This window comes from Macaca nemestrina, chromosome 8, assembly GCF_043159975.1.
Source record: "Macaca nemestrina isolate mMacNem1 chromosome 8, mMacNem.hap1, whole genome shotgun sequence".
NCBI classification, from domain to species: Eukaryota; Metazoa; Chordata; class Mammalia; order Primates; family Cercopithecidae; genus Macaca; species Macaca nemestrina.
Window position 1 is genome coordinate 135,094,540 of NC_092132.1, and position 27,689 is coordinate 135,122,228.

A 27,689-nucleotide genomic window follows, 5' to 3' on the forward strand; every position below is an offset into this window, starting at 1 on the left:
CATGCAATAGAAGATTATTTGGCCATAGAAAGAAATGAATTACTGATAACATGCTGCAGCATAATGCTCCTTGAGAACATTACATCAAGTTAAAAACCAGATGTCAAAGACTACATGTCCTATAATTCCATGTCTATGAAATGTCCAGCACAGGCAAATTGGCAGAAACAGAGAGTAGACTAGTGTTTGCCTAGGGTTCTGGGGGTTGGAGGGGTTGGTGGAGATGGGGAGTGACTACAAATAGTTACAGTTTCTTTTGGAAAAGATGCAATAATCTCTAAAAATAGATTGTGGTGCTGGTTGCACAAACCTGGGAACACATACAAAAATTAGCTTGTCTACTTTAAAGGAGTGAATTGTGTAGCATGTGAATTTTATCTCAATCAATAAATAACACAATCTCTGTCCTCAAAAACAATAACCAAAAAAAGTGGAAACTGGGAGACTAATGAAAAGGCTTTAAAAATAGTTGAGGTGACTGAAGAGCTCCTGGGTGGAGGTTGTTGCTGTGAAATAGAAGGTTGGGGGAGGCTGAAAGTGTTCAGGAGAGAGTAATTCTTTAGCTTTAATCTAGCATCTTAGGCTCTTCCATAGACATTTCACAAGAGTGTTTAATAAAGAAGCTATTACAAACATATTTACAGATAAGTATTTTTTCCAAAAAAGAATTTAAATCAGCTACCAAATTTATTGATGTCAATTCTCTTTCTCACTTATGTAAGTGCTTGATCATAACCTTCTCATGGAAGACACAAACATGCCATACAATGGGCAGCGGAGGCAGGGCACAGGCTAAAAGAAAGAAGACCTAAATCTTATTTTTACTATAAGATTAGTTTAACAGACACAACTATGAAAAATCTGTTCATATTATTTCTGATCATGGTCAACAGACTACTATAAAGATGAATTTCCAGTTTGGGAATAATTTTTCAAAAGTGTTATCAGTAGTTTGAGGCTAAACATTCAAGCCTAATAACTGGCAGCATTATGCTATTGCTAGGGTGGTGGCTGTGGGCCAGTGGCATGGACCAGCAAGACCAGAACGTGCCTGGGCTTCCAGCTGGTGTTGAATGGAACATGCTCTTATTCTGAAAGACTTTAGGGCAAAATCTAAGTCAGACTGGGGCATCGGACATGACGCAGGTGAGGCTTGGCCTGGGTTGGCAGGCTGGCTCCAGCAGGGTAGATGTCACAGAGTTTAAGAGGATATGAGTTGAGGTTTGAAGTTCATACTAGACATTAGTAAAAAGGCAGAAAATGCCAACCGCATTAGCAGACCAGGAGCAGTGTGCAGGAAACAGAAGAGGTAGATGAAATTTACCACCCTGGGTGCATCACGCTACCTGACTTCAAACTATACTACAAGGCTACAGTAACCAAAACAGCATGGTACTGGTACCAAAACAGAGATATAGACCAATGGAACAGAACAGAGTCCTCAGAAATAATACCACACATCTACAGCCATCTGATCTTTGACAAACCTGAGAGAAACAAGAAATGGGGAAAGGATTCCCTATTTAATAAATGGTGCTGGGAAAATTGGCTAGCCATAAGTAGAAAGCTGAAACTGGATCCTTTCCTTACTCCTTATACGAAAATTAATTCAAGATGGATTAGGGACTTAAATGTTAGACCTAATACCATAAAAATCCTAGAGGAAAACCTAGGTAGTACCATTCAGGACATAGGCATGGGCAAAGACTTCATGTCTAAAACACCAAAAGCAACGGCAGCAAAAGCCAAAATTGACAAATGGGATCTCATTAAACTAAAGAGCTTCTGCACAGCAAAAGAAACTACCATCAGAGTGAACAGGCAACCTACAGAATGGGAGAAAATTTTTGCAATCTACTCATCTGACAAAGGGCTAATATCCAGAACCTACAAAGAACTCAAACAAATTTACAAGAAAAAAACAACCCCATCAAAAAGTGGGCAAAGGATATGAACAGACATTTCTCAAAAGAAGACATTCATACAGCCAACAGACACATGAAAAAATGCTCATCATCACTGGCCATCAGAGAAATGCAAATCAAAACCACAATGAGATACCATCTCACACCAGTTAGAATGGCGATCATTAAAAAGTCAGGAAACAACAGGTGCTGGAGAGGATGTGGAGAAATAGGAACACTTTTACACTGTTGGTGGGATTGTAAACTAGTTCAACCATTATGGAAAACAGTATGGCGATTCCTCAAGGATCTAGAACTAGATGTACCATATGACCCAGCCATCCCATTACTGGGTATATACCCAAAGGATTATAAATTATGCTGCTATAAAGACACATGCACACGTATGTTTATTGCAGCACTATTCACAATAGCAAAGACTTGGAATCAACCCAAATGTCCATCAGTGACAGATTGGATTAAGAAAATGTGGCACATATACACCATGGAATACTATGCAGCCATAAAAAAGGATGAGTTTATGTCCTTTGTAGGGACATGGATGCAGCTGGAAACCATCATTCTTAGCAAACTATCACAAGAACAGAAAACCAAACACCGCATGTTCTCACTCATAGGTGGGAACTGAACAATGAGATCACTTGGACTCGGGAAGGGGAACATCACACACAGGGGCCTGTCATGGGGAGGGGGGAGGGGGGAGGGATTGCATTGGGAGTTATACCTGATGTAAATGACAAGTTGATGGGTGCAGCACACCAACATGGCACAAGTATACATGTGTAACAAACCTGCACGTTATGCACATGTACCCTACAACTTAAAGTATAATAATAATAAATAAATTTAAAAAAAAATTTACCACCCTGAGATAATTACTCAACAAACATTCACCAAATGTCTTCTACATCCCAGGTGTAGCCCAGCAGTACGCTGTTTGATTTCACCATGAGGGTTTCAACCAAATGTCTACTATGTCCCAGGCATAGCCCAGCAGTATGCTGGTTGATCTCACCGTAAGGGCTGTGTGCTCTTGACCTTAGATATGTGCTTCTCTGAAAAGAAGAGCCTTCTTGCATATAGTTAGCATTTTGTTACTTAAATCCTGTAAATTTTTAGACAGTTTCCAAAGGATTCTCACTAGTTTCCAATGTTCCCATAAGCTGCAGTGTAAACACATTTTTCATTTTCAAGTTCATGGCTGAACCTACTTAAGTTATGAATATGTTTATGGTCAATAAATAGAGCTTATTAATAGCACAGAGTGTACTTTGGCCTTCCATCCATGTTTAAAGAAATCATTAATCTCTGTAACCTCTACCCACATACTAAATTGCACTGGAATGCTTGAAAAATTGCTAATTCTATGGACTCATGTAAAGTGTATGGAATGTAAATGTATGTCTTAGTACCCTCAAATTATGTACCAAATTTATTAGAAATCAGTTGTCTCCTATAAGTCCTGTACAATTACTGTACAACATCAAAACACACATGAAATGCGAAGAGTGAAATGTAAAAAGACCTTGCTTTATTTGGTTCAAGATGCATATGAGCATGACATAAATTATTGCTGAAACTTAAACCCAAGCAAACATCATGAAAGATACATGAGCAAAAGATGAATGGATCATGAAAGAGATACAGATAGCTGATATACAAATAAAAATCTTTTTTTTTCTTACCTAATAGAGAAAATTTAAAACGAATGTAAAATACACATTTTCACCATTTTATAAATGACACATATTGTTAGGGGCAGGTGAAATGAAAATTTATATTTAGTATTAGAAGCATAAACTGTTTCTGTCATTCTGTAAAGTAATTTGTATCAGGAACCTTCAAAATATTCATGCCTTTTTCCAGTATTTTCCTTTCTGAAAGCTGATTCTCAGAAATGGCCATGAATATTTATATCATAGAAGTACTTATCGTAATGAAAAATGAGAAGCAATTTACATGTCTAACAATAGGAGACTGGTAAAATTATGCAGTATCCGTATAGTAGAATATTGCACAGTAAACAAACATCATTTATTCAGTAAATATTAATATAGGACAAAGGCTTGCTATGAGAAAAACTATCATTTTAATTGTGAAAATAATTATAAACTTTATAGCTATGTAAAGAAAAAAGATTGAGGGGACAAAAACACTGTAGCAAAGCATTGGTGTTTTTTTTTCCTGAGTGGTAGAATTATGAGTGATGCTGTGTTTTCCAGATATTTTATTTGGAAATTCTGTTGCTGTTATACTTTGCAATAAGATATGGCAATGCTTGAATCATGTTGACATGACTAAAAAATAAATTAGCGTTTGGCTCTAAACGTGACAGAATAGGGTAATTGAAACAGACACAGGATTCAAGTGGGTAGTTTCGGGGGACTTCCTTCCTGCTGCATGGGAATCACCTGGAGAATCCAGAAGAGAAAAATAAAATTACAGGTAACTTCTAGGTTTCAATCAGTCTTTACCCTAAATCCCAAGACTGGAGCAGGCAGCCGGTAAAGTCGAGGTTGTTTTGGGGAAGGAGATGATGGGCCCTGTGGAAGAAGTTTGAGCAAAGCCTCCTTGTGTCCTGGGCTCCATTTCTCCTGCATTGTGATGGAGACTACAAGTGTCCAAGCTGGAGAGAACCAATCAGCATAGAGCGCTAAGCTGGTGTGGATTTACCAGTTGGCTCTGCAGAAAAGGTGGTTTCGCATGCTCCTGGCCCCTAAGCAACAATTTGGTGGGACCAGAGGCTCTGGTGTTCTCCATCAGAGTCCCTTTCCTGGTGGCGTCTTACGATGCTTTCTTTTTTCCCCTTCCCTGTACTCCTAAGAGATGAATAGGAGGTTTCAAGGACAAGAGGAAAGAGAACAAAACACCTCTTCTTCTTTCCCTTGAAGAGAGACCCTACTGTCAAAAGTGCCTTTTTTAAAGAAGCCTGTCTCTCTCTTTTCCTTTCTTTCCCAAAATACTGTTTTTTGCAGTCAGTCTGTGAAAACCGGTGTGAGTCGCAGCAGCAGCTTCTCGTGTGCAGCCTTCCATCTGTAGCTTGGTCTGAATTATGTGCCGTATATTTAGAATGTCTAAATTAGTGATGTTCCATGCGCTATTTAAAGAGGAGCTGGGAAGTCGGGGGAAGATCAGGGCTATTGATCAGGATTGGCTTCTGAATGTTGCTGGCTGTTATCCTCAAATCCCAGAGTTAGAAATACTTGGGGGCCATCAAGAGAACAGATGGTCCAGGAAGGCACCTGGCCCATGTGATCATTAATCCATGGAGGCAATTGGTCATTTTCTGAGCTTGGAGCAGAATTTTGCTTCTGTCGGTGCCATTCAAGGTATAGAAGGAGACTTTGGTTAGAACACATAGGGCTAGAAAATGTGTGTAAACGTATCATCCCAGCTGATAGATATCAGCCCAGCTTGGCTTACTTAACAAAAGGTTCCTAATAAAAAAGTTGAAGGAGAGATTTTTGATTTTAATTTAAAATTGGAGACACTCAGCTATGTTTAACAGGGCTAAGGAAATATGTCATTGTCAAGACAGCCAGTGAAAAGACAATGTGGGACCCTCGATGGTGCAAAGATTCCTTATGCTCCATTTTCATACCATTTGTGTCCTGTGGTTGTCGATTAATTTATCAGGGTCTCCCCCTAGACTGAGATGAGGGACCATTTCTCATACCACTTTGTAGCCCTAATATGAAGCAGGTTGCCTGGTACATAAACATTGATTAAATGTTTGATGAATGAATAAATGACATCACAGAGGGGATAGGAAGAAGACCATGGGTTGAGGGATTGGCCTCAGAAGGAGAAAATAAAATGCTTCCTTTGAGACCAGAGGAAAGGATGGCTCTGCAGAGTGATGAGTACATTTTTGTTTGATATTTTCTGTTGAGAGAGGGACTAAGAATTTAAAGTCTACCCATATAACAATAACCACCATAGTTGGTAGTTGATAAACACGGGATAATAATGATTTCCTATGACGATTTCATTCTTCCCTGTCTGTATTTTGATTTAAGTCTTCAAAATAGAAGGGCAATTTATTTGTAGGTTTGGTGTTTCTGTTGTAATAATCATCCTGATTTTCTCATTGGATTCATTTTTCATCTTCTCTCTCTTCTAGGGACACCCTGTGTCTCACTAGCGACTCACAATACGCTGTTTGTAATTAACCCTTCTCAGGTGCCCTGGTCTCCCCATCTCTCATCTCCATTTTCTACCTGTAGGAGATACATCTTTTGCCTTTCAAATGGGGGCCATTGTTTCTTCTTGGGCTTATTTGCACATAATAATAACAACTGCATATTATTAATTTTCAAGGATCCTGAGTGGATATAAAACGAAAACCCTTGGATTCTACTGTGACTCATGAGCAGGGAAAATTGATTAGACAATCCCATCCCGATGCTGTTGTCTTCTCTTCACTGTTGAACTGATCGTGTCAGGTATACAGCGTTCTTAGCTTCTCTTCTCCTGAGTTTCTTTTTCTGTGAAACTGACATTATTAATATCTACTTTGTCAGATTGTTATAAGCTATAAATGGGTTTTTACACATCATTATAGCAGCGCCTGGCACAATAAATGTTAGTAATTATTACTGCTTTTGTTATTTGTTGGTGGAAATTTGCGGAGAGCATTTTTATATCCCCAGAAATTTTTTACACTCCTTCCCTGGCTCTTCATACCCTTCTGAATAGCAGTTGATTTTCTCTGAGATACCATTAAGTAGTCATGGGTTCATTTCCCTTTCTGGAATCATTTCCAAAACACTGCTTAATATAAACAAAATTATGAAAGTAAATACTGTTCAGTGAAGAAGGCTCTTCACAAAGTTAGAATTCTGATCTAACCCTATATTAACATTTATATATTATATATATGTTATATATGTATATATGTATGCATGTATATATGTGTGTGTGTGTGTGTGTGTGTGTGTGTGTGTGTGTGTGTATTTGAGATAGAGTCTCACTCTGTTGCTCAGACTGGAGTGCAGTGGCATGAGCTCAGCTCATTGCAACCTCTGCCTCCCAGGTTCAAGCGATTCTCCTGCCTCAGCCTCCTGAGTAGCTGGGATTATAGGTGCATAACACCACACCCAGCTAAGTTTTGTATTTTTAGTAGAGATGGAGTTTCACTTTGTTGACCAGGCTGGTCTCGAACTCCTGACCTCAGGTGATCCACCCACCTTGTCCCCTCACAGTGCTGGAATTACAGGCATGAGACCTCGCACCCAGCCCCCTGTGCTAATACTATGATTATCAGCAGTCACATGGCAAACACCCATAATATATTATTATTTTGTGTGCATACAGTATGTGACATAAGAGAGTGTCTCTTGGGAGGTATATGATAAGAAGAATTTTGGATCTAGGGTTAATATCACTTCACAATTTTTTAGCATATGTTGAAATGAGAATTTTCATTCTCAGTTGATTCTTTGGGCTGCTGTGTTTCCGTTCTAAACCCACAAGCCGCCTTTGACTAGAGAGCTCAATGATTTCATGATACCTACAGCCCTTTTCTAACTAGAAATCCTATTAGAAGGTGGAAGGCATGGGAAGGATGTCTCAGTCTGCATGTGGAAAGACCCTTCTTTGTGGAGAACTACCATGAATAGCTGCCGTGTACCAAGCACCTTAACTGAAGGTGCAGGTGAGTGTGTAAGAGGTGGCTTTTTGGCTTTTGGAGTTTATCAAACAGTTGAGTCTTTAAAAGCCTGACATTTTTCTTCTCCAGGATCTTACTTATTCTTCTTATTGACTTTCCATCCATCACATTAATAGCCGCTAGATTCTAGTTTATCGGGCTCAGAGCTCCTGTGTCTCACCCTTTGCAGTAGGTGCAGGTTCTACCATGGTGTTGACATGTGGGCTGTGTCCTGGAACCTCACTGTCGTGGACACTGGGCAACCTGTGCTCTTTGAATCTGGAGCTGGTTTGCCTAAGCATAAGCAGCAGTAAGAGAATGTGGCCTTTTATTTCCAGACACCATAGCTGCTGTTGGGAGGTGAAATGTTCTCATTTGGGTGTTGGTTGGAGTGAAATTGTTTGTCTTTTTAAAGCAATGCTGTGTTTTAGGATATTAACAAGACAGATGAGTCTCTGGGGCAGAATGTGAGTAAATGTTAAAGCAAAAGCTTTCAGGAATAAAATTTAAGCTCTTTAGAGTTGTCAGCTTGAGAAAAAAATTGAAGCAATTCTTCAGAAGGGAAGCATTATATAAAAGCATGAGTTGGCACCTGAATGTAGGTTAACTTTCTTCCCCAAAAATAATGGCTAAAGGATTTCTGTTTGCCTTGGCTTCTTAACAGGACAGGTAGTAAATCCTGCTGTCCATTGACACAAGCATGAAAGAGTAGGTAGTCTTTTTGGTTACCTTTTCTTTGACTATTTTTGGGCGGCTACCGTGCACTAGGCACTGTCCCAGGCAATGGGGAGCCAGGAGTGAAAACTCAGACAAAATCTGCATTGCATGGCTTGTATTCTAGTTGAAGAGATGATAAACATAAACTTAAATAAGCAAATTCCATAGCGGAGTAAAGGAGATTCCCTTTAGAAGAACAATCAATGCGTTTAAGGGGGCTGGGGGCTTCAGCGGAGGATGATACAATCTGAAATAAGACAGTCAATGTAGGTCTCATTGAGAAGGTGACATCAGAGCAGAAACTTGAAGAGAAAGAGGTAGCCAGCCATGCCTGTACCTGGAGGAGGAGAGTTTCCAGATGGAAGGAACAGCTGGTGTGCAAGCTCTGGGCGGGAATGCATGAGGGGCCAGTGTGCAGGGGCAGAGCCAGTGAGGGAGAGGAGGAGGAGATGAGGTCTGAGAAGTAGGGGAGGAGCGCATCATGTGAACCTCGTAGACCTCCGTGAGGATTTGGCTTTTACCCTCAGTGAGATGGAAAGACCCAGTTTTAAAGGGTTGTTTTGGAGGTTGTGTTGAGAACAGACTTGGGGAGGTGGGGTAGAAGCTCAGAGGCCACCATTAGGCAGCCATGACATTCACCAGGCAGCAGGTGAGAGTGGCTGGACCAAGGTGGTAACAAGTGACAACCAAAATGAGTGACCAAGGCTTGTCACGAGTCATCAAGGCTTATTAAGCCAGCCTAAAGGCACACCTGGGAAAAACGCAAGTCACAGAAGCATCTGTGGCTGTTCCCCCCCTCCCCCTCCCAAAGAGGCTCTCAGGAGGTTTACTATTTATATATTTCTTAAAAACCAGAGGCGGCAGCCGAGCACAGTGGTTCACGCCTGTAATCCGAGCACTTTGGGAGGCTGAGGTGGGTAAATCACCCAAGGTCAGGAGTTTGAGACAAGCCTGATCAACATAAAGAAACCGTGTCTCTACTAAAACCACAGAATTAGCCAGGCGTGGTGGTGCGTGCCTGTAATCCCAGCTACTTGGGAAGTTGAGGCAGAAGATTTGCTTGAACCTGGGAGGCGGCGGTTGTGGTGAGCCGAGATCACGCCATTGCGCTCCAGCCTGGGCAGCAAGAGTGAAACTCCGTCAAAAAAACAAAACAAAACAAAACAAAACCTGAGGTGTCAGTGAGACTTTAGTTAGTGCTCAGTAAATCTACGTTTTACGTAAGATAGGTGAATATTTGAAGAAAAAGGGAATAGAGGAAGCAGGTGTCTCTGGGAGGGGTGAAGCAATGATTAATCTCATCTTGTCTTTGTTCTGTACCTAGTAAATAAGCCAGTAAAGGGCTGGCTGCTGTTTAGCCCTTAGGGAAGAAAGCCTAATAGCTGTTAGGAGCTGTTAACATCAACAGAGGTGTCCTTTCTCCTTTCCCATTATGTCTCTGAATTCAGCTTCCAAGGTTTCTCTGGAGATCCCTTGGGCAAGACGGGGTCTGTTAAGTCACCTGGGGGCTGAGGATTTTATTTTTATTTCTCACAGTGGAGATGGTTAGAAGTGCCTGGTCGGAACCCAGACACATTTTGAAGGTAGGTGCAGCATGGTTTGCTAATAGATTCACAAGAGAAAGAGAAGAGTCAGGGATGACTTAGTAGATTTCAGCCTGAGCTGAACACAGAGAATGTGTTGCGATTGACCAAGATGGGAAGACGCTGGGTGGGGTATACGTGTGTGTAATTTAAAAATATATATACTTACACAAGACACATTCTGGGAAAGTAGATGCTGTGTAACTGACGGTGGCCATCATTGGTTGTATTATTTTGCTCGGGCTGCCATAACAGAGCACCACAAGCTGAAAGCCTGAGACAACAGAAGTTTATTTTCTCACCCGTGGGCAGGCTGGAAGTTCAAGGCGAAAGTACCAGTGGGTCAGGAAGATACTCTGAGCTGAGTCTAGAGGGATAGAAGGGAGCAGGACAGAGAGGGGCAAAAGTAGACTGAGGATGGCCAGTATAGGCTGTGGGGACCAATAGTGGTGGTATGCAGAGCTCTAGGGCAGGGCAGAGCTTGGTGAATTCATGAGGCTAAAATCCATTTTGGCTGGAGCATTGAATTTGGGGTCAGGGCATGTTGAGATGAAACTTGGGGATATCACTGAGAACTGGACATAATGAAGTGCCTTAACTACACATGCCTTTGGACTTTGTCTTAATGAAACCAGGGAGCCATTGAAAGGCTTAAGCAGAAGGGTGACGTTATCAGAATTATATTTAGAAATATTGCTTTGTCTGCTCTGTTGAGAATGAATTGGAGGGACTCAGCCTGGAGGGACAAAGAGCTATTGTAGTGATTCCAGGCTGAGACGTTACCAGCTTGATTTGTGGGAGTGGAATTAGGGATAAGAGAAGTGGATGATTCCAGAGACCCTCAGGGAACAGAACCCATGGGGCTTGGTAATTGATCAGATAGTAATAGCAAACATCGATATGAATCTCACTGTGTACTGGACATGGGATGGAGAAGGAGGCGTGAAGGATGAAGCTCAGCTTTAGGCAGCTCATTTAATGCTAGTGCCACTCACTGCTCCTCAGAAGAGGAAGAACTAGACCAGGAGAGATGATCAGCTTCGTTTTGGGGGTGACTTTGAGCTGTCTCTGGGACACATAAAGGGAGAGCACCAAGACAGTTGGAATATGGGTTTGGAGCTCAAAATAAAAATCAAATTGGGAACTAAGGGGTTAGGACTTAGTGATGCAAATTTAAACTGTGGAGATGGATGAGATTTTCCGTAGAAACGTTGAGAGTGAAAAGCGATCTGTGATCAGAACTCTGAGGACCACCCATAATTATGTCATAGGCAGAGGAAGGGCACCCCTGGTGGAAATTATAAAGGAACAGCCAAACAGGGAGGCAGAAAACCAGAAGGATTTGGTAACTCAAAACCCAAGGAGAGAAAGCAGCTTTAGATGGAGAGAGTGGACATTAGCATCAAATATTGAGAAAGACAGAGGAAGATAAGAATTTACAGGATCTATTGGATGTAGCACAAGAAGTCATTGCTGGCCTGGATTGGCGAGAGGACATCATTAGTGGAGTGGTAGGGGCAGAAATAAGGTTGCCGTGGGACAAGAAAAGAAAAAAGTCCTCGGATGTTGGTTACGTAGCCTAAAACTGCAATGCCCAACACAGTGCCACTACATGTGCTTATTTTAAACAAAAATTAACTAAAATCATATACAATTAAAAATGTATATCCTCAATTTCACTAGCCACATTTCAAGTGTACAGTAGCCCTTTGACAAAATGGATTAAGAACATGTCCATCATCACCGAACATTCTGTTGCCCAGCGCTGATCCAGGTGCTCGGCACTGAAGGAGAGGAAGGAAATGGTAGGAGCGGTAGCTGTGCTGAGTTCTAGTGTGTATACTCAGGAGTAGGGGTGTGTGTGTATGTAATCGGACTAATGAGCTATTTGATGGAAAGGCTGATAATGTGAAAGCATCCATGTGTTTGCCTATGTCCTATCAAGTAGCTGCAGTACACGGAAAAAAGCCCCCTGCACTCCTGCCACATTTTGAAACCCTTAAATTATTTTGAGTACTTCTAAGTATTCAAAAGTTGCTCCAGATGAGAAAATACTGTTTTATCTCTGTATCTCCATAAGTTTTAGCTTTGTACGTAAGATGGGTTTGATACATGTTTGTTGGCTTAAATCTGCGTTACTGTGGGATGTGTTCTAGTGCTGTCACCTGTGGTATAATCACACAGCAACGTGAGCTCAGCACCTGTTTCTATGCCCCAGGTAGAAAAGCCAGAGAGGGAGTCATTGAGGATACAGAAACGACTATGATGTCATTTTGATTACAAAATTTTGATCATAAGGATGTGTGCTTCTCCCCAGTTTGGGACTTTCTTTCTACAGGGTGGTTCTAAGGTGCACTTGAGTGTGTTCCACACTGGGATTTTGAGCTTAAGAGGAGGTTGAGGTAGCCTTTGATGAAGATCTTGGGCAGGGTACTTAGCTAAAGACCTGTGATCTTTATATAAGGTCACTCCTTTCCACAGTTGTTTATTGAGCACCCTCTAAGCACCTACCCATTTGTTAGGCCCTAGGATGTAGTCAAGGTTTTTAAATAGGATGTAATCCCTACTCTGAGCTGGGAAAGTGAGACATTGTAGGCACATGAAGATTAAAACAGGAGCATGACTAGCAAAGTGCCAACCAGTAGTATGGGGCAGACTATAAGGACAGACACCCAGGGCACAGAGGACAATGGGCACAAGGCATTCAGGAAACAAGACTGGCACAGTGGCAAATAAAGTTGGAGAGGAGTAAGATGCGATTGGAAAGATGAAGGTTGGTTTTGTTAGCTGCACGTGAGAACTGGTCATTATAAAGCTAGTGCCTGATTAATTGCAGCCTTTAAAACTTGGATAAAGACTTTCCTTTTGATATTTCCAGCAATAGACAACATTTAGGCACTTGGACAGGCAGATGACCTAATGCAAGTGGAACTTGCGAAGTACACAGACCTAGGATCCCTCACTCTTGTACGAGACCCAGAACAGCAGGGCACAAGAAGGGAATGAGTCGATCTTGCCTGGTGTTGATGCCAGGTGGAAACTTTAGAGCAACTGTTTGGAAGGAAGAAATATTCTTCCTTTTTCCTCCTAGTGTTGTTGGTGTGACTCCTAATCTCAAAGGCAACTCACTGCTGGGGTGAGCCTGGTAGGGATAGGAAACAAGAGAAATGAGCCCTTGTCTGTAAATACACGTTTTACTTCTCCAGCGCTGGACACTCCAGATCACTGAACCTCAGGGAACTAGAAATTCCCAGCAATGAGTCAACAACTATGCTCTTTGCTAGGTTTGTTTAAAATACTCAAAGGAATCAAAATTATTCTATTGTAAAGACACATGCACCCATATGTTCATTGCAGCACTACTCACAACAACGGCGACATAGAATCAACCTAAATGCCCATCAACAGTAGACTGGATAAAGAAAATGTGGTATATACATACCATGGCATAGTATGCAGCCATAAAAAAGCATGAGATCATGTCCTTTGCAGGAAGCTGGATGGAGCTGGAGACCACCATCCTTAGCAAACTAACGCAAGAGCAGAAGACCAAATACTGCATGTTCTCACCAATAAGTGGTAGCTAAATGATGAGAACACATGGACACATAGAGGGGAACAACACACATTGGGGCCTACCTGAGGATGGAGGATGGGAGGAAGGAGAGGACTAGGAAAAATAATAGGTACTAGGCTTAATACTCGGGTGATGACATAATCTGTACAACAAACTCCCAGGGCAGAAGTTTACCTATATAACAAAACCTGCACATGTACCCCCTGAACTTCACATAAAAGCAAAATAATAAAATACATGGCTTGTTTCCTATTCAGAATTTAAGAATGAAGGCAGCAACTGAAATATGCATTATTGTAGTTATTTATAATTCAAACAAAAGAAAACAAGTTTACCATGTTGAGAACTGTTATTTTAGGGTTCTGTACTCTACAAAGAGGTATCTGTCATTGCATTATTTATATCACACCTGGGTTGTTAATGGAATCCTAGTATACAGGGAAAAGTTCTTTCCTGAAGACAGGCATTAGTGTGATCTACAGAGAGGAATCTTTTTTTTTTTTTTCCTAAGTCAAGAAATACGGCCTTTCCTTCAGGCTCTTGTTAAATTACACAGCTTCTGAAGGTACTTAATGAGGAATCCTAACAGTGTGGGCTTTCTGTGTATCTGCATGAACATTCCTTAATTCTGGGTATTTGCCTGGTGAGAACAGCACTTATTATAACTTTCATGTGGCATCACAATTCCCCCTAAGCCTCCGATACTGTAGTTAAAACATAATCAGCATATGAAGGAGAATAAGACAGAATTAATGAGGACAATTAAATAGTATCCGGTTTGATAATAATAATGAAAAGAATAAGCCCAGCTGTGTCAAATTATTAACACTGATAAAGCCAAAGGCCAGCCTGGACTACTGGTCTCCCAATGGCACTTTGAGAACCTTGGTTCTCACCATGTGTGGAGTCCTTAAGGAATTTCCCCATGGTCTATCCAGAGCACAGACACTCATACGAAGACAATGGAGTGTGTTTCTTTATAGCTGTGGCCCTTGAGATGTTTTAGTCTGGGCTGGTGACAGCTGTAATGATTCCGGTTTTCTATAAGGGAACAGACAGTGTCCTGGACCCAGAAGACAACTTTTCCACAAGTTATATAGATGGTTCCCTGCTCTGAATTGTGTTTTCTCGTATCTCTTTCAAATCTGCTTCATCACATAATAACAACCCATATATCATAATAGCAGTCATTAATAAGACCGTTTAACCTTTGAGATTTTGACTTTGCATTCTGTGTCTATAGGACCATCAAATAAGTCACTCTCCAGACATTGAAGATTTCATCCTGCTTCTCAGTATTTCTTCTGCATGTTGGATGGTGTTTTTCCTGCCATCCAAACGTTAGCAACCTAAAATGACGTGACAAGATCCCTTTAAGGAAGGTAGTGAATGTAGAGTTCTGGAAAGTCCTTGATTTCAGTGTTGTTTGCTTCATTTCATTTGAATATTGCCCTTCAAGGGGTAAATAGCTTTGTCACATTAGGCTTTGGCAGCATTAATGATTTCTTACTGAAGTAGTTTATAGCAATGGAGCAATTCAGCAGCAGAGAAAGGGGGGCATTATTTTTATCATCACTTAACTCCTAGAATTGCTTTGAAGAGGAGCAATATGTTATTAGCCAAGTAACAGTGTCCCATGACTGCCTGTGAATGATGTTACCTCCATGCAGGAATCACTGGATTATGGAAGCATTGAAATCATACTCCCTCAAGCGATACTTTGCAACCTGGGCTGCACATTAGTCTCTTGGGGAGTCCAGGCCACACCACAGAATAATTAAATCAGAATCTCTGCTGGAAGTCGGACCCAGATATCAGTACTTTTTTTTTTGTGAGACGGAGTCTCACTCTGTCACCCAGGCTGGAGTGCAGTGGTGCAATCGCAAGCTCTGCCTCCCAGGTTCACGCCATTCTCCTGCCTCAGCCTGCTGAGTAGCTGGGACTACAGGCGCCTGCCACCATGCCCGGCTAATTTTTTATATTTCTAGTAGAGATGGGGTTTCATCCTGTCAGCTAGGATGATTTCGATCTCCTGACCTCATGATCCGCCCGCCTCAGCCTCCCAAAGTGCTGGGATTACAGATGTGAACCACCACGCCCAGCCCAGACAGCAGTATTTTTAAAGCTCCCCAAATGATCCCACCACAGTTGCACACCACTGTTGAACAGGAACCACCAGAACTAGAGCTAGAATCAGCTGACATCTAATAGTTCTCAAGCCTGTGCCTGTTGAGGAGGTGGGGTCCCAGGAACTGTGTTACTCTTCATCAAACATCATGAAATGTATTTGACTGTCTCTAACTGGCGCATGGCTTTTTTGCAGTTTGGAGGTGTATAGGAGGAACTGAAGTCTTTCTTCCCCACACTCCAAAATAGTATTCTAGCTGAAATCCATCAAGTGCTTGAAATGTTTTGTGTATTGTTCTAAGTGCTACATATGTATTTCAGTCCTCACAACCACCCTTTGAGGTAGCTATTGTGTTATGATCATGCTTACTTTAGAAGTGAAGACACAGAGGCAAAGAAAGGTTAAGGACCTTGCCCGGAATTACACAGCTGGGGCTCACACCCAGCTCTAGAGCCTGCACTTCCTTTTAATAGGGATATGAAGACCATTTAGTTTTAAGATAATTACTAATATGTTAGAGTTTATGTCTCCCAAATTAACCAATTACATAACCAAGGCACATTTTTATATTAGAATGTGTGCCAAGAGATTAAATTAAAAATAAGTATCAGTGGGTACTTAACCAGGGGTCTTTGTTTATTTGCTTGATTCTATGGCCAAAGTAAGAGTGTGATATCATCCATTGGAAAAGTTTTCTAGGTTGAATTCATTGTAGCCATGATCCGTTGTGTGGAATTTTGGGATCTCAGCCACCCATTTGTCCATGTGTTTAGCGGACCCAGAACTTTTTTCTGAAGAAAATCTTCATCCTACGCAGGGAACCCCCACCGTCCAGCTCCATGTGGAGACTGAGTGGCCTTATGTTCTGGCACGTGCCAGGAGTGGCATAAGAGGATGTCGGTAACACTGAAAACACAGTAACTGATAATGTTGGCATCTGCTCTTAATGGGCAGTGTAGCATATTTACATGCTGTGAATTTGTCAGAGAACATATAGCAAAACTTCTGCCTGCCAATAATGATCAACTACACGTGTTCCAGTTATTGCTGTATTACAAATTATCCTGGAATTTTAGTGGCTTAATATTACCATTTTCATATGCTGACAGATTCTGCAACTGGGTTAGGAATTCAGAAAGGACACATGGGGATGGCTTGTCCCTGCCCCAGCATGCCTGGGACCTCATGGGAAGGCCTCATGGGAAAGTCTTGAGGGGATTGAGTCAACAGCTAATGTCTAGAATCGTCTGAAGGCTTGCTCACTCACACATCTGGCATCTGGACTGCCATGACATGAGCACCAGGACTGCTGGCAAGAGTGCCCATGTGTAGCCTGTCCATGTGGAATGGCTTTTTCACCATGTGGCACCCTTAGGATAGTTGCACTTCTCACATAGCAGTCTGGGTTCCAAAACAAAATATTCCAGCAAACAAGGTGGAAGCTATGTGACCTTACTCTCTTCTCTTAGGTCATGCAGTTATAAGCCCCTGTGATTCAAGAGGAGGGGACATTGCCAAAGAATTTGGGGGTCATGACTCATTTGGAAAAAAATTGGGGGAGGCTGGACGTGGTGGCTCACACCTGTAACCCCAGCATTTTTGGAGGCAGAGGTGGGTGGATCACCTGAGATGAAGAGTTCGAGACCAGCTTAGCCAACATGGTGAAACCCCATCTCTACTAAAAACACAAGAAATTTGCCGGGCCTGGTGGCAGGCACCTGTAATCCCAGCTACTTGGGACGCCGAGGCAGGAGAATTGCTTGAACCCAGAAGGCTGAGATTGCAGTGAGCCGAGATCGCATCATTGCACTCCAACTTAGGCAACAAGAGTGAAACTCCATCTCAAAAAAAACAATTGGGGGAATACACTCAAAGAGGCTAAGTGTTATCTATTCTTGTAGGCTAAGTTTTAAAAAATGCCTTAACCTATCACCTGAAAAATGTCCATGTTCAGCTGGCATCTTATGGAATTGTTTTTATTCTTTAGAGAGGTACACCCTCAGTCACAGGGTATATTAATAAAGTTACTGTAGGAATTTTGTAGGGGCAGTGGCTATCAAAATCCAAAGATTACAGTTGTCTTTCTTCTGTTTCATTGCTTCTTGTGGACACGGCAAGTCGTGTTTCGTTTAGTGTCCGTGTTGTTGTGGCAACGGAGGCTTTGAGAATTGACTTTGCCGAATCTTAGGGTAAGTTAATGGTCAAATGGAATGGAAATTCAGGTCTCTCTTTCTCCCCTGCCAGGCTGCCTCTGTAAGGACATTGCTTGGCTTTGTCATCTGAGCTGTCACTCTATGACTTGCCACAACACAGGAGTTTAGCGTGACCAAAACATAGCTTGGCATTCTGAGCAGATTATTCTATTAAAAAGGATGTTCCTGTTGGGTTGACAAACCTCATCTTCAATATTTAAGTTGTTTGCTCATGTGTTCTTCACCTCAAAGGAAAACACTTTTTACTTTCTTGTTGTGCATCATCTTTCCTTGGTGATCAGTGGAGGATGTGTCTGTGTTTCCAAGGATGTGGAGTAAAGCATGGCACAAGATTCATGCTTCTGATGGAAAGTTGATCTCTGGGGACTTTTCTTCAAAACTTTATGGTGGTTGGAACATATTTTTGTACAGCTTAAGATTCAGATTGTTATAGGTTGTGTTTTAGCTGTAGGGATTGCCGAACATAAAAGCAAACCACCAAACCAAGATCCAAACAAACCCCAAAACCCCTGTGGTTGCAAATGGTTAGGCCTCCTTGTGTGACTCACAGGCTGTCTTCTCGGCCCTTCAGCTTCAGGTCTTACTGCATTCCCTACCTGGTCTCTCTCCCAGACTTGCTGGGCTTCTGCAGTTTTCTGATTGTGCCACATTCTTCCTCCATACTCTTGTGCACTCTGGCCAAGTGGCCTGGAGAATCTTCCTCATCCAACCCCTGTTAAGTGTCCCTGCTCTACAGGTCCTCCTCCTTAACTTCACTCTGAGACTCCCCTGTCTGAGTGCCCTTCTGAAAATCTCCCCAGCAGAGTTAGGGGTTTCTCGCAGTGCCCCCCACCGGCCCTGAATATGGTGTTATAGCTGTTCATTTCTGTTTCTCTGCTGCAAATTTGAGAACCTTCCAAGGCAAGATCTATGTGTTTATTCATCTTTGTATACTCTACTCTGTTACCAAAAATGGAAGGTGCTTTTTTTTTCCTTTTTTTTTTTTTTTTTAGACAGAGTTTTGCTCTTGTTGCCCATGCTGGAGGGCAGTGGTGTGATCTAGGCTCACTGCAACCTCCACTTCCCAGGTTCAAGCAATTCTCCTGCCTCAGCCTCCCCAGTATCTGGAATTACAGTCGCATGCCACCACACCTGGCTAATTTTGTACTTATAGTAGACATGGGGTTTTGCTATGTTGATTAGGCTGGTCTTGAACTCCCAACCTCAGGTGATCTGCCTGCCTCAGGCCTCTCAAAGTGTTGGGATTACAGGCGTGAGCCACCATGCCCAGCTGTAAGGTGCTTATTGATGGATCTTTGAGCGAATAAGTTATTGGATTGATGGGTCAACAGAAGCATATCTCTCCGTTCATTATCATCTGGGCTTTAGTCACTGCCCTTAAGACCCTACAATGATTGCAAGAAATGATATGTTATTCAGATTCCACTTAAAATACTGCCTGCTCTATACAAGTTCAAATATAAATAAATAAGTAAATTTTAAAAATACTGCCAAAGTTTTGGTTATAGTTTCAAACTTTCTTTATATTGGAAAGTAGATATTCAAAGGGTAGGGGAAGAATTTGGTCTACAAATGTGCTTTTCACATCAGTTGTTTTCCTAGGTTGGTGGGAGTGTTGGTTTCTTTGCCTTTTGAAGACTTCCATGGAACCCACAGAGACAACAAGTCCAGGCTTTGTTATAGCACCGTTTAGTGGGCACTGGTCACATTTTATCTCTCATCAGAAGCTCCATCGATTGGAACCATTGTTATTATTTATTGTGAAGGCTAGTTCTTTTTTACTAAGATTTACTAAAGAGTTACATTGTACCAGTTTGAGATAAATGAATGGTTTCCAAAAGCTAGTCTTCAGACCTCACGTCTGAAGTCTCAAGAACCTGTATTTTCTCAAGCTTACCAGTTTCTACTGGCATAGATGAATACAGGTCAATTCATTCTATTGTAGTAGAATATTGTGACCTATTTTCTAGGCTTATAATTCTTTTCTTGATCTTCAGCTTACTGTGGTTTCTCTGTCATTTAGAAGTTCCACAGATATACGTATATATTTTCCCCAGATATCCAGTGGATTAAACTTTATAGCCTATTTGTAAAGCTAAAATGAATTTCCACCACTAATTCATTAGGTGAGTCATTCCAACAAAACCAGTGCTTTTAAGAGACACTACTTATGGCTTTTCTTGAAGAACAAAGCAGTTGATGTTGAGCCTTTGAACAGACACTGTGATCCCATTTTTAAGACGAGGAAGTAGGAACCCTGAGTCATTAAATACCTTATTTAAGGTGGTAGAAAGTCAGTGGTGAAGCCAGGGTTAGGCTGGCAGTCTGTACCATGGGTGTTGGTCAACCACAGAAGCCTGTCTGGAAGAGCCAGGAGACTCTGTTTGTCTGGGAAGGACTCTGTGATAATCATGTTAGTGACTGTGGATAGTGATGTAGGTGTTATATAAGGCAGGGTTTTACAACTGGAACAGATGATTGGGAGGGGAGACGAAAGGTCGTGGTAAGTGACAAAGGGCTTTCGGGTTAATCATTTGAAATTTTCAGTTGATATTATGCATTAGAAATGGGTTTTTCAAGCAATATCAAAAAAATCCTAGAGTAACTTGCTAAAACATTACCTTGACCCAAATATTACATATGCTAATTTGTATATCCTGAGGCTTTTTACTAGAATATCAAAAATCTTCACATCTCTGGGTCCACAGTGGCGACTTGAAAAAGCTAGCAATTGCCTTCTGCTTTCAAGCATATTTAATGCCAGTAGAGCAAGTGACGTACTTGCTCTGGAGTCCTGACCTGTTTGAGATAATACATTAAATGATTAATGGAACAAAGTGGAATGAATGATAATAATAGTAAGAATAATTATTATTGTTATTGCCAACATCATTGAGTACTTCCTATATGCCAGGCATAAATGTTTTACGTATTTTTTAATCTTCAAAATAACCCTATGAAGAAGTATTATTCCATATTTTAAATATAAAGAAATTGATATCAATGAATTAATATTATATTATCTTACTCTTCAAAGATGAGTTTTAAGAGTTTTCTGATATGCTTTGGAAAGTTGATAAGCTTTTTGACACATCTTTATGTTTTTCTATTCTCAAGTCAGTCTCAAAAGGAAAGGAAGAACAGAAAAGAAAGAAGAGTTAAAACATCCTTTTGATGGCTGAGTTGATTCACCTTGAAAGAGCTTTACTTTGACATTGCTTTCAGATTTTTACTCGTATGCCCTTTGGTCTGGGAGCATATCACTTGCAACCTTGAATAGGTTACTTACTTAACTTTTTCAAAATGAGTAAATGGCTTACCTCTTTGAAAGATACTTCAAAATCAAGATAGTATTTGTGAACAGGGTTTGAAAAACGGACGTGAGTCAGGGTTATGGAAATTTTGGTTAGGCTGTACATCCTCTACTTTGGTGGTGAGTTGTACATGGGTGAGGTCAATGGTTGGCCAAAGACAATAGCTTGGTCACACATTCCTTGTTCTTTGACCTTTTAGTTCCTGCTCATTGCTTCTGCGTATATCTTAAGTTTTCTGCTTTCCCACGACATCCTGGATATACATTCCACTGTGTTTGCAAAGGAAGTCCTACAGCTGTTTGGAAACTTGCCCTAACAATGGCAGCTGTGACTTCCCCTCCTTGCATGTTGTTTGTTCTGGAATTTTTGTAAAGCTCCCTACTATCTTCACCTCTACCCTTGCCGACTGACCTCTTCAACTCCATTGAGTCCAAGTAGGCATCCTGCAAGTGTAATTTCTAACCGTTGGTATCTTAAAGTAAGATGATGGGAAGAGATGGATCTGCCATTTCTTCATTCGAAACCAACAGTTATTCAACAATAGGAAGTGAAGGTGACAAAGAAATCTGTGGAGTGTTTTCGAGCAGCCTGTTGTCTGAGTCCAGCCAACTCCAGAGACAGCACTGAGGGAGAAAAGTGCAGAGGCCCAATTTCCAGGACAGCCTCATTCTGGGGCTGTTGATCACCTGGAGCGGGTTAGACTTAAACATCCTCAGAATCTGTTTCTTCTCCATCTCTTCTGCTGAGTTTTCTCACTTTAGCCTTGTTGTTGTTTACTCTCAGTGCATCTAAGCTTTCACTCTTTCCTGTCCTTATACTGTACCTTTCCTTAAGCTTCTCTGCTCCTCTCTCAACCTGGACCCCATAATGTAACCCCTCTGTTACCAGTGGAAGAGATCCCAGCTACCCCGAATTACCCGTGGCAAACCCCTACAGGTCCACAGCAACTTCAGTCCTTGTCGCCTCAGACAAAAGAATTCGACTGAGGGACGTAAAGCAGAAAAAGAGACTGAGGACAGTTTTAGAACAGGAATGGAAGTTTATTTTAAAACGCTTTAGAACAGGAACAAAAGGAAAATTCACTTGAAAGAGACCCAAGTGGGTACCTGAGGGTCCAAGAGACAAAAGAGAGCAAAAGAAGACAGGAATGAAAAAAAAAAAAAAAAAAAAAAGAGGCAGGGAGATCTTTAAACTTGATCCTGGGACTTTATAGGCTCGCCTCTTCCCCATGATTCTCCCTTTAGGGTAGGCTTTCCGCATGCGCAGTGTTCTCCCTTTGGCATTGAGCATGCAGTCTTTAGTGAGTTATACGCATGCCCGTTGGAGGCTTTCTTCCCTTTTCTGGTGGAGTGTGCCCCGAGATCATATGTCACCTTTTTTTTTTCTTTCCCTCTCTCTCCTCTGTCTCTCCTTTTGTTTTGTTTTGTTTTGAGACAGAGTCTCGCTCTCTTGTTCAGGCTGGAGTGCAGTGGGGCAATCTTGGCTCACTGCAACCTCTGCCTCCAAGGTTCAAGCGACTCTCGTGCCTCAGCCTCCCAAGTAACTGGGATTATAGGCGCCCAGCACCACGCCCAGCTAGTTTTTGTATTTTTAATAGAAACAGGGTTTCGCCATGTTGGCCAGGCTAGTCTGGTACTCGTGACCTCAGGTGATCCGCCCGCCTCGGCCTCCGAAAGTGTTGGGATTACAGGCGTGAGCCACCGCGTCCAGCGCATTTTTGTCTCTTAACACACGTTCCCAGGACTTTGCTTCTCCTTAGGGCCTGCATTCAGTTAGCATTTTGCTGTTAACAGGTGTGGAACATCAGAAAGTGGCCTCTCTGTGGCGCTGCCAAATTTTCGTTTTTAGAGAGGCAATGAGATAATTGTCGAAACATCCCCTTACATTTCTAGGGAAGAGCTCTCTCCTGCCCCGCTCATACCTGGCTACCTGTAACACTTCCACCACTTGCTTCCCAGTGCCTGCCTTCCTTGCCCTCACACCTGTCATGCAGAGGCCAGTCACAGCTCAGTGAGTCGCCGTCTTGTTTCCTGTGTTGCTCATGCTGCTGGAGAGAAGTCACTGAATGCGCGTGCTGATGTCAGTGCAAATTCACGCTCTCTTGCGCCGCTGCACGCACCTCTGCATTGTTTCCCATATCCTTACTCGTCTCCATGCTCCACTGTCCCATCGCAGCCTCCAGCACTCCTCATAAACCCATTATTCTCCTTTTAATTCCCTCATTCTGTTTCACCAACTTAGTGCCATGAGCTCCTGTGGTTCTCCTTGCCCCAAGTTTTCTCTATTTGTATCCCTAGCCTTCTGCTTCATCCCCATTTGGAGAACTAGGTAACCCATCCTTGTCTGATACCAAGTACTTTGCCGGGTTGTAGATCTCATCTGCCTCTCACCTTCTCACTCCATCCCTGCATCCGTATTATCCATTTCTATTTGTTCTTTCTTATCGGTATATGAAGGAAGTATGTTGCTCTTTCCAATATTTTTTAAAAACACTCTGTCAACTCGGTAACTCCTCTGATTTCTACCCTATTGCATTTATTCCCTTTTTAGCCAAGCACCTTCCCTTTCTTCTTCCCTCCCTCCCTTTCTTCTTCTGTGCAGCAAATATTCATTAGGGTTGCAGACACCAAGTTCTGGTTTCACAGAGCGTACCTTCCCATGGCAGGAACAGTAAGGCATAGGTAAGCAATAAACACATTCAGGTAATGTGCGATGAAAAATCCAGAACGGGGTAACACAGAGTGTCTGTGGGATGGTGGGGGCCTTCAGAGACTGAGACTAGGTAAAGCTTCCTTGAAGGGGTGGCTTCAGGGCAGAGACCTACATGGTAGGAAGGATCTAGCCATGCCAGACCTGGGGAAGTGTCCCAGGCAGAGGAGAAAAAACAGGCAGAGGTTCTGAGGTGGGAATAAACTTGACATTTTCAAGGAAACTAAGGAAAAACACTCAACTCACTGCTGCCCTTCATCCTTTATCATTTTTCAAATCTATCCCAGGCTGTCTTACACCCCTGAAACCATTATTGATAAGACTACCTGTGGATGGTCTCCTCCTTGCCCCATCCAGTGGGCTATTTTTTTTTCTTTTTCTTTTTCTTTTTTCTTTTTTGTTTTTTGAGGCAAGGTATTGCTCTGTTACCCAGGCTGCAGTGCCGTGGTGCACAGATAGCTTACTGCAGCCTCAATCTCCTGGGCTCAAGGGATCCTCGTGTCTGTGCCGCCTAAGTAGCTGGAACTACAGGTGCACAATACCATGCCCTGCTAATTTTTACACTTTTGTCTAGACACAAGTTCTTGCTGTGTTTCCCAGACTGGTCTCTGATGTTGCTGTCTTCTGCGCCTCTGAGTACTTCTGTCATTGGGACTTTTCAGTGACCCTTGCAGGTCCATGCACTGTGCACCTGAAGGTTTGGCATATCCTGGGCCTGCATCCTGAGCTTGTTCTTCTTAATCTACAGACTCTTCCTGGCTGACCTGACCTACATCCACAGCTACAACTTACATGGCAGGGATGTCTAAATCTGTATGTCTACAAAAGGCTTACCTGCCAAGCTTCAATCCTACTCATATACCTCTTCAAATCGGCACATCCAAAGCTTAGCTCATAATCCCTGTCTCACCTGTAACTCGAGTCAGCCTCCTTTTGTCCCTCTCCCTCACCTGCCATGACATTTTCTAGTGACATTCTCAAGCTCTTTTCCACCTCCACTGCCACCATCTTAGTTCAGGCTCTTGTCATTTCCTGCTAAACCATCGTGGTTCTTTCCTTGTTGTTCTCTGATCTCGTTCACTGTCATCATCCACCCGTGCCCCACACTACTCTAAGGTGAAAGTCCTAAAAGATCTCATCTCTCCAGTGCTAAAACACTGACTCAGCTCCTCTTTGCTCTAGGACAGGTTGCACCTGTGAAGGAGACATAGGAGATCCACGTGATGTGACCCCTCATCCCACTGCGCTTCGGCCTTTCCAGCGTTCTCCCACCTTCCATTCTTGTCTGCCTGTTGCATTCCAGCCTTGCCGAACTGCCTCAAGGTGGCCAAACATAACAAGCTGGTTTTTGTTATCTTTGCTTCCACGATTATCTTTCCTTAGAAGGCCCTCTCTGATGTTGTTGTCTTGGCCAACACATGCTCAGTCTTCAGTTCTGGTAAAAACATCTGCTATCAGACTGTCCAGACCCTCCAGCAGGTGGAGACGCCCTCCTTTTTTTCCCTTACACCATGGGCAGACTCTGTTAAGCACTTACCATCTTGATGCCTGTTTTGTTTACCTGTCTTTCTCTCTAGAATGTGAATCCTGAAAGCACAGTGATTTTATCATGTTCATCTCTTTTATTTTTATTTTATGAGACAGGGTTTCACTCTGTTGCTGAGGCTGGAGTGCAGCAGCATGAAGGCAGCTCACTGCAGCCTCCAACTCCTGGGTTTAAGTGATCCTCCTAACTCAGCCTCCTGAGTATCTGGGACTACAGGGGCATACCACCACACCTGGCTAAGTTTTAGTATTTTTTGTGGAGTCGGGATTTCACCATGTTGCCCAGGCTGGTCTCGAACTCCTGGGCTCAAGTGATCCGCCTGCCTCGGCCTCCCAAAGTTCTGGGATTGCAGGCAAGAGCCACCCTGCTTGGACCATGTTTATATCTCTAATATAGAATACAATCCATCCTTAATATTAGCCATAAGAAAAAATTAATAAAAATAAAACTAACCATGTCATTTGCATTTGAACTCCGTGAGGCTGGCAGGCCACCTGTCGAGGAGCCCAACCCACTTCAGTGCTGGAATCCTAACCTGCCTTCATTTTCTACTCATTATCGAATGCCTGGTGGCCTTCATGAGGTGAGAAATACATTGCAGTTCTCTGCAAGGGAAGAAGGACTCTGAAAAGAAAGTCAACTGCTAGTACCAGCCATGCAAGGTGGCTCATGCCTGTAATCCCAGCACTTTGGGAGGGCGAGGCGGGTAGGTCACGAGGTCAGGAGGTCGAGATCACCCTGGCAAACACGGTGAAACCCCATCTCTACTAAAAAAAATACAAAAAATTAGCTGGGCATGGTGTTGGGCGCCTGTAGTCCCAGCTGCTCAGGAGGCTGAGGCAGGAGAATGGCGTGAACCTGGGAGTCGGAGCTTGCAGTGAGCCGAGATTGCGCCACTGCACTCCAGTCTGAGTCAGGAGTGGTGCCTCGCTCCAGGAGTGGAGTGAGACTCTGTCTCAAAAAAAAAAAAAAAAAAAAAAAAAGTCAACTGCTAGTACCAATGATGAAATAAGAAGGCACTCTAAGTGAGTGAGTTCTTAGACATTTCTGATGGATTAGGAACCAGATAGTGGATTTGTCTGCCTGCATCTGTGACATGAACAAATACGCAAAAATGCAGTATAGAGGAACAAGAAAAGGTGATGTATGAATTTTTTCAGCCAGTCCACCAGTCACTGCATCTATTTCTTATCAAGTGAAAGAAACTTTCAGTGGCAGTTGAAATAGAAATAAAACCAGTGAGGACAAGTCCAGAGCCACTGAACATAGGTGAACTGTGATGCAGGGGAAAGTAGGGACGTTTCTATTGCCCCACAGATGAAGACAGCCTCCAAGTAGGTAATTTTTATTGTATTTCATGGGGTGAGTGATTTGCTTTCTAGCATCTGAGCATATGAGGATTTATAGCAGTCTTAGGACATCTCTTCCACAAATGTCACAAGTTTACTACTTCACCTGTAAAAACAGAGCTGGCAGGTGATGGCACTGTAATAGTGTCTCATTTATCTCATGTGGTCTGGGAATGCGATACACCATCTGAGCAGAATTTTCTAGGTAAGTGAGGCAACAAAATATTTTTTAAAAGATACTATTTCAGAGTAAAATCTTAAGCATTTCCCTGTTCCTTTTTTGAATAGAGTAAGCAGAATATGTGTTTACGGTACAACAGTGTAAACAGATCTGAGCTATTACAGGGATGTCTTCAAAGGCAATTTACATGGGTGAAGTGTTTTTTCTTTATATTAAATCATCATCGCTTCTCAACCTTTTGGCTAAGATGAAGTAGATTAAGTGATTTCAGATATTGATAATTAAAAGAAAGTAGTATTTTGCCCTCTCCCTTCGGTCAGGATGTTGCTTGACACTATTTACCATTCTCAGCACTTCTGCCTGTTACAGGGTTTCTTTTCCCAAATAGTCTTTGTTTTCTTGTTGAATATATTTATTTTTTCCATTAAAAATCCCTCCTTTCAAAATTTACCCTTTTCAGCGTACTGGACACTGGAACTTCAGATGGCTGTTACTTACCAACTGTCAGAATTCTATGGTAAGGTTAAAGGAAATCTGTAAGGGTAGCTGTGAGGGTTGTCTCTGGGTACAGTGAGTTTTGCTACAGACTTTACCTTATTTATTCTGACTTCCTGGATGTTCTTTTCATGATCTGGATTCTTTTCTATGTGCTGAGTTATCTTTTTTTGCATATGAAAAGTGACTCCAGGGAGTAAATCCTTCAGTGGAGGTTTATTCCAGGCTTTCATTAACCAGTTAGGCTAACACAAGCGAATCACATCTTCTCTGGGTCTCATTTTGCTCATCTGTGAAATGGT

The 27,689-nt window shown here is 42.3% G+C and overlaps 1 protein-coding gene and 1 long non-coding RNA gene across 24 annotated transcripts in view; both read left to right on the forward strand.

The window, feature by feature from the left end:
* LOC105482127 (chondroitin sulfate N-acetylgalactosaminyltransferase 1) overlaps positions 1 to 27,689 on the forward strand; it is a 364,090-nt gene that overhangs the window by 277,347 nt on the left and 59,054 nt on the right. The gene's annotated exons all lie outside the window — the stretch shown is intronic.
* Positions 2,634 to 27,689, forward strand: part of LOC139355902 (uncharacterized) — a 30,029-nt gene continuing 4,973 nt past the window's right edge. The window contains exon 1 of the long non-coding RNA XR_011607177.1: positions 2,634 to 27,687. This is a non-coding gene — a long non-coding RNA (uncharacterized lncRNA). The remainder of the gene's footprint in view (positions 27,688 to 27,689) is intronic.